The 13,118-nt window shown below is 29.9% G+C and overlaps 1 protein-coding gene across 2 annotated transcripts in view; it reads left to right on the top strand.

Moving 5' to 3' along the window:
- The window catches only part of LOC128999813 (sex peptide receptor-like), a 125,698-nt gene that overhangs the window by 67,414 nt on the left and 45,166 nt on the right, over nucleotides 1–13,118 (top strand). For both annotated transcript variants that reach the window (XM_054426498.1, XM_054426497.1), the window contains exon 4: nucleotides 6,475–6,511. The gene's annotated coding sequence lies outside the window, so the exon portion shown is untranslated. The remainder of the gene's footprint in view (nucleotides 1–6,474; nucleotides 6,512–13,118) is intronic.

The raw sequence follows: 13,118 nt of genomic DNA, 5'->3' as shown, positions 1-13,118 counted from the left end.
GGAAACACATAAACTAGTTATAGATGATCGTAGCAATAATAAAAATAAATAATATTTTAATATTTGGTCAAACAATTGATGCAAGGAAAGTGTCTGGATATACATTGTTTAATATGTATCAATAATTCCTTCAGCACCATACTTAATGTGTGTGTTTGTTGTTAAATCATAAAATTACGAAATAAAATAATGCTCTTTATTTTAATTTTAAAGAACTATTGTTTCATTTGTACTACAAAAACTCATTCAAAGCCAAAACTCTGATATATTGATACGTAAATGCAGAAAATAGTGATGTAGCCTAAACATTTATATATAAAACTGTATTATTTGTAAGTATTGTATAAGACTTATGTACAATAGTTCTTAAGTATATGTAAGCAAACTTTTATTTAATGATGACCTAACCAGTAAAACTTGTATGTATTGTTAACTCTGGCTCAATAAATGATTTGATTTGATTTGTATTTTTTATAAAATATTGGACTCAGGATATGCACCAAACATATTATTGGCATATTTGAAACCAACTCGCAGTTCACATAATGATGTATTTTGATCACATATTACATTAAAGTGATCGTAACCTCTCTGAACAATGCCTTAATACACTACGTGATTTTTTAAACTATGTATGGCACTAGGTACAAAATAAATTAACTCCTGGCCTAAAAGAGCTATCCTGTATGGTTCAATCCCTTAATTGACTTCTGTCTTCAACTTTTTCTCGTAATTTAAACGATTAATTTATCTATATAAAATAGATGGCCAAGAAGATGTTGCAGATCTACTTTCGGTATTCATTATCATTGAAGTCTTTTTAATTTTTTAATAAATTATAATACATAATAGATTATAAATAAACGATTTTTTGTAATTTTCTTCAATAGATGGAGTAATAATAAAAACAATACAAGTAAAAAATCCTAGTTTTAGTTATCATATTGGGGAAGATGGACCCTGCTTTGTTTGACCTCCAGCCAAATCCTCACGTTTTTAGTATTCCATTTTTTCGATCAAATTAAAATTCAACAACTAAACATTAATTGTTGCCACATATTTATATTCTTATTGCCATCCAAGTTTCAAATCTGTAATCAAATAACCTACGGATTGTTTTCTTCAGGAAAATAAAACAAAATCTAAATGATAAGTATCAAAATTATGTCATCTTTTTAAAAGTCATATACCAAATGCCATGACATATGTTTAATTCATTAAGCATTGGAATGGCTATGTTATTGTGAATTTTATTTTTTACATCTTTCTATCTTTCGTTATAGGATGAAATCTGGATTTTCATCAATGTCAATACTTTAAAATTAGATTCAACACTTGTTATGCCTAACATCACATTCAAAACATGTAAATTTGATCTAAAAGTTAGCAGGGGAAACTTAAAAGAGATAAATATTTAATCATTTATATAACGTATTTCTTTTAAACCCATTATTGAGTGAGCTTTAACTGACATAAGAGAGGGCATAATTGATAATTAATGTGAGAGAAAAGTGTAAAAAACGGGGTAGAAATAGGCTAAAAAAGAGTAAAAATGCGTTATATGCAGAAACGATCAATTAAACGTGTGGTGAGTATAAAATTATGCAATAAGTTCTGTTAAATTTTAATTAAGTTCACACAAAAGTTTAGGATTTGATGAACGAAACCTTCGTGTTTTGGTTGGTGTAGAGGTGAAACAGATATCTAAGGTCAGAGGAAAATTAAAGGTAAGAGGAATCGGACAACTTGTTTAGCTGTTTACCGCTTGCAATCAGACTCGCCACCTTCTCTCATTTTCTCATTCAATTTGTTTTTCTTCTCCTCAACGGCAATGATACTTAATGGAAACCCTATTTAATGGAAATACTACTGGATACGCGTTACTATCTAATGACTTTAAGTAATAAAAGAACATTCTGTTACCTTGATGCAAAAAATATTCCTTGCAATCAAAAAATCTATAAAGTTAATTTAAACATATTATAATTATAAATAATAGTAAAATAGGCATACAATTTTATCCATTTATGGATCCAAAATTGAAAATATTTTATCGAAATTATTTATTTGGAAAGAAAAGATAAATTGACAAAATTCTCCTAACTTTCAATAATAATCCAATAGGTTGAGTCAATCGAGTTATCGATATTTTTCTGCCATTCGGTAAATTTGGAAGATTTCTTTCATATATCACAAATACGTAGAGTTACTCGTAAAAATCATAACCAATAAGTAGAGATCAATTGCCATCCAATAAGGTAAAAAAAAAAAAAAAACTAAAGCAATTAACAAGAGTAAAAGTAAACATTTTGTTCAATGTCAATAGAACAGTATAAAAAGTCGTACACAGGGAAGTAACCTCTTTTTAGGGTCTAGAGCACCCACGAAAACGTGTTTCCGGTAATAAACCTGGTTTATTATGTTGTAAACCAACACAATCGCTGCGCTCAACGAGGCTCGCCTCTGTAGACAGTGAAAGCTACTGTATTAATGGAATATACGTGTATAATATTATATTTTGTAACTAGAAATGCATGTTTGTAAAATATTTTGTTTAATTTTAAATATAACACAATACGACGAATAGGGATAAGGATGGATTTACGAGTAATTGATCAAAATTTGGGACCGATTGTGGTAAGTCGTGGTATTGGTAGTGTCACGGACTTTGGACCCAAGGCAGCGATGTCTTCGGTTCGGATCCTGGTCACTGACGTAAACATTTTATCAGTACTGCCTTCGTACTGTACCGGCTCACCCCTTGCTTTACTGGATACAATTCACGGGCAGTCTGTGTGGGCAGGAAAAATTTAAGGTTAAAAGAGACTGCCAACCTCTTTATGAAAAATAAATGAAATAATAAATATAGCGATAACCCAAATTTAATCGGAATAAGGAAGATTAATTCACAACAGGCAATTTAAGGGTTTAAAATAAATTAATGGTTTAGGAATTCCCACGAAATATTTTAAAATATAATATTATACAACAATATAAATAGATTGTCTATGGAGCAACTGTTATCGTGTTTAGGGCATAGGGCGGTTCTGAACTCTGGTTGAAATCCCATTTATCAAGGTTGTTTTTGGGGAACTAGTAATACAAGCTGTAGCATTTTATATTTTGTATTTTTTGTCACAATTTATAAACAAATTTAAGTTAGTATTTTCTTTTTTTTAGCTCTGCTTAATCATGAAATATTCGAAACATATTAATTCAATTTTGTCAGTTAAACCAGAAATTTAAATAGTTTGTAAGATCCTGTAAGGAAAAGAGACGACAATTTGATTGGCCAGGGTAAGTCAGTCATTGTTTGAAGCACATGGTTTTCAGCCAATCACAGGGTTACCTGGGTCAGACAAAACTTAATCACCCTTCTTGTCCGGTCTCAGTTGTGCTAATTCAGTTGTAAAGTAAAGTTATAATTTGGGAGTTCACTTGGTCAGTTACCCCACGTTTTGGGTAAGAATTTTTAAAATTTTAAATTTAGTTAGTTTTATTTTAGGTATGATGACAGATGTCCTCTCTTTTTCAGCTTTTGATTAAATACAATTCACAAAGATTCTTATATATTTTATATTTTTTTAGGGCTCATGGTTAAGAAGGAATTATAAACTTTTAAGTACAGTATATTGTATGAATAAGGAATTTTTAAAGATTGAAACTTAATATAACTTTAATGAGCAGAGCTTATTTTTAAGAATTTGAATTAAATGATATAATGGAAAAATGAAGTATTTAAATAAAAGTTTTGTTAAATCATTTTCAAGATAATATTTTCTTTACCTGCTTTGGCAGTTAAACAAATTTTTTCCATTTTTTAAGACATTAAAATAAATAAATAAAAAACTAGATCATGTGGGCCTAGTACGGTACAAAGCCATACAAAAAATATATTCTAACAAAATGACCTTAAGTATTTTAAACTAAGAACAAAAGGTGTGTTGCTAGTCGAGTAGTTAGTGTCTTGGAATTCGTTGCGGGAGGGCGAGTTCAATTCCCCGCATATCTAAAAAACTTAAATCTCCCGTTAGACTTTGCAGAAATGCCACTGAAAAAAATTGTACATACTATTAGAATCCTTAGATAAGGAGGCTCATTGCCTAGTAGTTAGAGAACGGGCCTTCAGTTTAAATGGGTTTAAGTTAAAAAAAAATCAACACTGGCTCGCTTATAAGAAGTCTTACGTAAATGAGAATAGATGGTTATATTTGAATATATTGATGAAATGATGAGACTATGAGTGTGATATGAGGTATGAGCTATATCCTGATTAAGAAGACAAGTCCAATTGTAGCTCATATCTATGTGACTAGGAACTGTATGTAGCTCAGATATGCATCAATCATTATATTATTGGCATATTTGCAATTCAAGAGAATTTCCAATAATGCTCACAGCTGATTGATCTAATTTTCTGACAGGGATGTTTCTCAATATCGATGGACATTGTTTATTTACCGTATTAACTTGTTTAAAAATACCGTCATTGTATTAGTTTGAACAAGAGTTTCAGTTTCTAATTTTTTGTTTGTTTTAAGACGTGTTTTCAGTCGTGACACATAGTGTTTATAAGCACTGTAATAATAAAAAAAACTTAAGACTGGAAAATTGAATTAGTTTATACGCTAGGATATTAAAAGTATTAAAATGTATTGTTTAAATTCCTAAACTGACATGTTCAAACAAATTTGCATAATGTTATTTTGTAGTCACTTAAACTTTGCGCAGAAATGAGTTCAACTTATGGCAAAATCCGATATTCCTACATAATATTTGTTGTGCAACAGATGTTATTTAGGCACCGATCATGTGCAAAACTTTACTTATGCCGTAATTTGTATGCATTCTGGTGTAGAAACACAGGCTGGGTAGCTGAGTGGTAAAGTGCTCACCACCCTCTTAATTTATAAATTTAAATCAAAGTCTTTGTCGTTGGGTAAATACGAATACTATTTATGGAGTTCTCACTACACTCAATGCCGGCAAGCCCTACAAATATCAGGATTTACATTTCCATTATAATCCAGGGTCGCACTTAACTTCAACAACAACTTCCTGCTTAACCAATTTGACCTCTCAAAGTTCTTTAACTTAAAACAATAGAGGTAATTTCATTGTTAGCGCTATCCCTCAACTCTTAAGTTATCATTTAATTATTTTAACTTAACCAAAATTCGAACTCAAAACTATCAGTCAGTTTTATAGAATGTTTTCTTGCATTTCGCTGTTTTGTTTCCCCCTATAACGTCGATCCAAGGGTAGATAATGATTCATGAAAAGACGTTTTGCATTAAACACGTTTTGCTTACGTTTGATTTTTGCGGCTTAGTAATTGTTAAGAGTAACACCAAACTGAGTCCGAAAATGTTTTTGCAGGTATAATAAGTCAGCCTTGTGGCTATAGACGTAACATTAAAAAGGCGAAGTAAAAAAAAGTTGGCAACAAATACCTTTCGTAAATAAAGTAAAAAATTCAGCATATATGTCTGAAGTATGTTCGATAATAACAGTAGGCCTACTACTTTGAAAAATACCTAAGTTTCATAATGTAAAAAAGACAATAAAAAACTATACTATGGCTTTTAATTTCCATAAATAGGTTTAAAAAATATAAAACTAATGTATCATATAGCTCACTCATTCAAATCTACTTAAAAGCAATCCTGTAGTGCGCAGGATCCCAAAAAAAGATATTCTTTCCTTTTCGCCTTTCCTACTTTGCTAATATAGTACAAAACGGAAATGTATATTTTGTACTACCCATTGCTATCACTATGAGTAAAGCATTTTTTGCCGCACATTTTGAGTAAACCTCAATGCAGGGTGGCCAAGCCATTCTAAGATTAATCTTGTGGGTGGACAGCTAATGTGTTACTCGCACGGCAAACAGTCCTTGCTACCCAGAAACAGACTTAAATTAACCAACCCTTGCTATCCAACGACACCCTTACATTAACCTAAACGAAAACACCACCTAACAATGAGCCGACATGGTTGGTTATTTTTTAGTGTTACTGGAGGTCCCCAAAGTATGCTTTATGTTTTACTTTATGTGTGTTTGTTTGAGATATGGTTTTTAGAAAATGTAATTATAACAAAAGTTTTTTATTGGTGTGGATAAGGTTATTAAGGTAATTGAAACCACTGTACAGTTTCGTTTTAAAATTATCATTTGTGTAAAAGCTCAAGAAAGCCAGTATATTTTTCTCAAATGACTTTTGTTTACATGATGACCTGTTAGACTTTATTTAGTTTAAATAGATCACTTATCAGCCTGATATTAAAACTCGGGAACCCATGGGAGTGGGAATAAGATGGGTTTACTTTAGAAAAAAGAAGACTTTAGAAACCATACCCTGTACGAGTAACACTTTTGCCATTTTTGTTGTTAAGTGTAATTTAGTGATTTATTTTCTATGTAACCATAATTGGTAATTAGTTTAACCATTAAATATTTATTATTTTTCGCAGGAATGAACGTGTGACCATTTACAGTGACAAATATATGGTAAGTCCTTTATATGTATTATCATACATACATTTGGGATGAAAAAAGTAAATAAATTTTTACCCTAAATTATTTGTAATAACCAAATTAAAATTTTAAAATATTTATACCCTCATAAATTAGTATCTGTTGTTCTACTGATTACAAAAAAGACAAGTAAAAGTATGTGTAACACATATATAACATAAAAAAATGTATACACGATTTTTCTTGGGATGTCAGATTTTTATGTTTTAATTAAAATGCAATTGAAGGCGAGTCGATGGCCCAGTCGGTAGCGTCTCGGACTTCAAGCCCAAGTCAGCGATGTCGTGGGTTCAGATCCTGGTCATTGTCACCACTTTTTACCAGTACAGTTCACACTTGTACTGTACCGGCTCGCCCCTTGCTTTGCTGGGTACGTTCCACGCACCGGTGCAATAGCCTATGTGTACGGGCAAATACTGACAACTTCATAAAAATAAAAAGAACAGGCCAACTAGCCGTGTTAAAAATATCAAATAATTAAGTTTTTCATGATTTGTCTATAGTTAGGCTAACAAAAACTATTTTATTCACATCCAACATGTATATGCACGTGTTTATGTATATAACTGCCAATTATTGTATGTACGAGAACAATTTAAATGCATTAAGGATATTTAAATATATCACCCAAATTTTAATAGTGTCCTTAGATATACAGTGAATTTCCTTCTTGAAGCTAAAATACGTTAAGTTGTAAATATGATGCGACACCTAAGTTGACGACAGACTCGAAAGGTGAGTGACGTTCAAACATGAGAACAAATGTTCTTGAAAAACCATTACTTCCACATAAATGATCTAGCAAAATATATTTCCAGTGTAAGAATACGGAACTAAAATGTGTCTAATTTTTTACATAATTTTTGCTTTATTTGATCACGTTGGATGAGAAATGTCGTAGAGTTGGTTTTGGAGATTTATAAAACATTCTAAAGTGTTCTAAAGTTCTTATACCCAATTATTTGATTTGAAAAAAAATCCTGCATCAATATTATTATTACTAACTGGTTATTTTTTCATTAGATAATATAAACCTAGAATGGATTTTTATTATGATTAAAAATGGTATTAACATTTGTTACTAATGATGAAAAATGCCAAAATTAATACTTGTGTAAATTGTTATTCTGTCATAATTATCCTTTGGTATCCAATTTCATTACCCTTTACGCAAATTCAATTTCGAACTAAATAATTATAAAACATTTGGAAAATGCAGATATATTTACAACATGTTTACATATCATTACCTTTTTTTCTGTTGAATTAATTGAAAACTCAAAATTGTTTACAAAATTCTTAAGGCAGTTGAATCCATTAGAAAATTAATTATAGTGTGAAACGCTTTTAATTCAACTACGTACAACTAAAATATTGATAACCTTAAAATTAATTTTAAAATGATAGTCGCAACGGAAAATTTATTTAAAACCTAAATAGAATCTTGACACACGAGTAAATTGCTATAATCCTATTTAATTCGTGTCCCGTGTAGTAATAAATGGACCGGCTAATATGATCTAAGTCTGTAATATATCACCATAAGCTGATTTAAGGATTTGATCATCAAGCTAATAGTTTATTATTTGGACGACCATGTATAAATATTTATAGTTAAATTATTCTGCATCTGCTTCAAAGAAAATTGTATAGGAAACATAATTAATTTTAATTATTATGGTGTTAACAAAGTTATAAATTTATTTGTTAGTGAAAAAAGTATATGTTTATGTTACCGTGTAGTTAGTTGGTAAAAAGACCAGAAACTGGATCATTCACTGACAAAAAAGAATTATAATAATCACGATAAGGACGCTGAAAAATGACTACAAAACAATGGAGATTATCGTTGAGCTTTTTCATAACATATAAAATATTTTAGTACATTACACTTAGTATTTAGTAAGTTTTTCAATAGAATGAGTTTATATTGATATTTGACTTGAACAATCAGAAAGGACCACGAGGTAAATCTTTTACAACTCAACCTTAAAGAATCCATAAGGCAAAGAAAATAAATATTTTTACTTCAATATTTGCTACAAATGAAAATGTGGTGTGACATTAATACAACGTTTACACTTATCCAGCCCTCAGTAAAAACCTAAAAAAATATGTGAAAATATATTTGATTAATTTTTTTAATTTATGCCACTTATGTTACTTATTAGAGCGTGAAACTAATGTATACATTCTGGTTATGTATGCTTGTAAAGAAGTCTTTTTTTCGTTTAAGCAAATATAACCAGATAACGTAATTGGCTGTTTCATAAGGTAAATAAAGTGTGTAAATAAAGAATGCTCTTCTTTGCAGACGTAACATTTTGCAAGAATCGGTTTCTTAAAAATATTTTTGTGTAAAAAAGTTAGACGAAATTATCTTAAGAAAACTCTACAAAATCATATACTTTGATTCAAAGTGTGGATATTGAAATGTTTAAAAGTTAATCAAAAGATAATTGTTTGTATTGAAATAATACTATGTCTACGTAATGACTTTTTAAAAGCTTAGGTGCTAAATCATTGGTAAAACACGTAATATCACAGCATAAGCTTATAAGGAATGGAACATTGTTCTGTTTGTCTACCACTCCGATGTGGCAGCAAAAAGCTCTTCAACTGAACTTATATGTACAACTTCAAGGTTTTGAATTATAGTTACGTGTGTCTTGCAAAAGTTAAGGCATATTTGTATATTTCCTTTCATTTTTGGGGTTAGAACTTTTCATGTTTTGTAGTAAAATTCGTTAAGGGTCTTCTAGTAATGTTTAGTTTGTATATAATATGTTTACAAAAGTGTTTTTTAATTAAGTGGCAACATTAGGGATATACTTTAAATTCAATAAATATAGCAAGTCCTTAGTTAAATATTTACAAAAGCATACAAATGAATAATCAAATATCAAATTAAATTTACAAAATACTAAAATGTCAGTTGTCATTCTAAGTAGGCTATACTTTTTAAACGCTTGGACTTCTTAGTAATATACGGTTTGTTTTTAAAGGGTTGAAACTAAAACTGATCACAAACACGCATGACAGTTTTACCTGCTATTTATTTTAATTCTTTGTATTAAAAACAATCATTATTAAGCAAAATACTTACACAATGTTCTTTTAAAATGGAGTTCTGCTTTGAATACACCTTTATGAGTTAGATTATTTATAACTTAGGTATTATGTTAAACTATAAATAATTATGTTAAAAGATTATAATAGATTATGTCAAACTAAAAAAAAATTGATTGTGTTTTGTTGAGATTTTGCTGAGGTTAGTGAGAGAAAATTCTGTCTGATGGTAAAAACCTTTACGGACAAATTTGGATGCTGAAGAGTAAGGTGGTTTGTAAGATAACAATCACCTTCCTCGGGAAGGGAATATTTCGTAATGGTTACACTGAAAGCAGATACGGGCTTGTGCTTCCTTTGGTTTTACCTTTTGTTAAGCATATCCCCACTTTGTGTACATATAGACTTAAATCTTTTTTTTTTCAAAAAGTTATGATTGTTATCTGAAAGATTTAAAATATTAAACTTAAATGAACTAAAGTAAAATTAAATTAACTCCTACCTAGAGAATTTGCAAGAGTCCTTAAAATACCAACATATGCACGAAGAAGTTTGTAATTTGACGAATTCCATAGTTTTAACTAAAGTTTAATCACAAAATACCACAATAAGGCTGATATAAAAGATATTTTGTATGAATTTAGTTTTAAGGTAGTTAAGTACTTGACAATAGTCTCATTGCACTTGTTTAAAAATTAAGGAATCTTGAAATCTCACTAGACAGACAACAGAAATGCAATAAGACCTGCACTTAGTTTTAACTATGGCCAAGCAGAATATCCCAAATATTAAAACTTTATAATAATCACAAAATAAAATTTAATGTGATAATTTACATTTATTCAAAAGTATCACATATTAAATACCAAGCTTAACAGACGTTGATGTTTTGCCTGGTAATTGGAGTATTATTTGTAGAACCTCTAGCAGACAGGTTGGTTAACTCCCGTAGAATGTGTGGCACAAGTTAGGTAATTGAGTTTGTTGTTGGTTGGGATCGGAATTCTCTTATTCGTCGCCACGCTAACACTTCCCCAGCTGTGAAGAGTAGTGTTTTATTACTTTGCAAAAATTAACTCTTTCTAAAAGATTGTTCAACGAGAAATCCACACATTTCTCATACCTAGGCCAAAATGTGTTAAACAAATTAATTTAACCTTCAAGCATAGTTAATAAGCGTGTTAATCTTTGCCTCCTCAAAAGTCAGTGCAATGTTAGCCACAGATGAAAGTAATTAGAAAATAACTATCTATATATACATAATTATATATTAGTCTCGACGGTTCAGGGGTAAGCCACAACAACGGACTTTTCAACCTTCAATATAGAGATGAATTAAAATATGACGATTGTCATTAAACAAGACCAAGTAACAACTATGAACCCAAAAACGTGTATGTTCATAAAACAATGCAAATTTTATAGGGTTTTTTATTTAAGGGAGTACTAAAAACCAGCTACGGTTTTCCTTACCGAAACATATTCCTTATTCGTGTTCTATAATATACCAGCAGATTATAGTGTGCTAAAAAACAACGAGCCACAATCATTAAAGATTTGTCGGTGATTGAGCCCGAGCCTTGAAAATAATGTCCCAAGTTTTAATCAGCGTCGAATGTATATTATACGTTTTCATTTAAAGGTGACATAAAATCGAAAATATTGAGAATTGTCAGTAACGATTATTATAAATACGGACACATTGTTGTTTTCTCTTTTTATCTTTCTATTCGCTAGCTTTGGGTTGAATTATGTAAAACTACCGTCCTCATATATTTTAGTCAAAGTCACTATTATCTAATTTTGTATAAGAATTATTCTTGAAGATATAAGTTTATTTTGTTACGAGGTCAATTATTGGTTATTACCATAAAAAAATGTAAGAAATAGTATCTTAAACAATAAAATTAGCTACATTTAATTCCTAAAAACGTATGTATAACTAAGTAGTGCCCTAACGAATGTCTTGTATTGTCTTGGTTGCTAAAAGAAAATCACTATTAGCTGAAATAATTATAAATTTCGGTTTTTGTGAATGTTTCATCATGTCATCTTAACTACAATACGTGTTTATACCCTGACATTAACATCAACCTAAAATGGCTTTAAGATTTCTAAAAGACATCGCAACTGTTCTCCGATGGACGCAGCAAAATATTAAACGACCTCCAATAGTGTAAATAAATACATCATTGTCGTCTCCTGCGATTCTGGCAAAATTATTGCTTGGTAACCAAGAAAACCAGTCTCATAATGGAGTAATTTTATATAATGATTTCAATTATTAAAATGTTTAAACTCTGAGAAAAGTATGACTAAATTGATATATAGTTCAAAGTGATATTGTTTTAATATTTACATTTTAAAACGACCCTAGAGGAGAAATAATGAAGCAGCATCCTCGAGCATTATCGTGAATCAAACAAATATTTTACAATACATAATATCCTTGGAGTATATTGTATATACTCGCAATTATAATTATGCAGAATGCCAATTTCGTTTTACTACGTAAACTTTTATAATATAGCCTATTCAAAACGGTAGTATATACAAACAAACAAAAAAAGTCCGGTTTCCGCAGATTTTACTGATTCTTGAAAATATTTTTTTCATAAACACTATTATGACAAAAGTAAGATTTCTCATGATAGTTAAACTTTCAATTCCGATCAAGTTCAACAAAGTCAAAAGAACAATACCTTTTACACAACAGTGTTTGAAAAAAGGAAAATTAGAATGAAAATCAGCCAAATGTAAAGATTGCATCTTATCAGTACCTTAGCAATTAAATTCCGAAAGTGATTACACTAATGGTGTTGAGCATAATTATTTAGAAGGCAGCGATGAGGTCTGGATCTTCCCAAGAGTCACGTAGTCAATTAAGGAAGGTCACGTGGCAAACGTGATACCACGTGACCTCCAGCTGGCTCCTGATTGGTTGTAGATTCACCATAATTTTATACCCTCTAAATCCCAACTAATTGTGCTCATATTACATTTTAAATAAGTGGTTTCGGTTTTATATCCACAGGATATTAATAATTTCAAAACTTATAAATATTCTCGGTGAATATTATATTTTTAATCTGAATGGAAATAAATAATTGATTTCTTTGTGATAATATTTGTAAACATAATTTGTATTATGTAGTTTTTTTATCAACGATACTTTATCACGTATTACTCAACCCATATAAAATAAGTTAATATTTTATTACGTAAGTACATAAATATTTAAATTACACAAATGTGTCATAATAACCACTGCATACCAGGTACTGGGGAAACAAAGCATAATATTAACAGGTGATGAAACATTGAATAAGATAAAGAGATAATAAGGCTGATAAACCTGTACCCTCTTTTAAGTTTTAATTTCCTATGAGTATATTGCAGTCGCCACAGTATTATCAAAATAAATTATTGTACCATATGAAGGAAAATACCTGACAGCTATGAAAAGATAAATTGATTTAAAAACTAAATTTTCATTCAAGATTTTTTTTAC

The sequence above is a fragment of the Macrosteles quadrilineatus genome, unplaced genomic scaffold, assembly GCF_028750875.1.
Source record: "Macrosteles quadrilineatus isolate MER2022 unplaced genomic scaffold, UCM_ALF_1.0 Scaffold_8__2_contigs__length_117827958, whole genome shotgun sequence".
Lineage (NCBI taxonomy): Eukaryota > Metazoa > Arthropoda > Insecta > Hemiptera > Cicadellidae > Macrosteles > Macrosteles quadrilineatus.
Note: the sequence above shows the minus strand (reverse complement) of the source record. Positions and strands in the feature narration are given on the sequence as shown.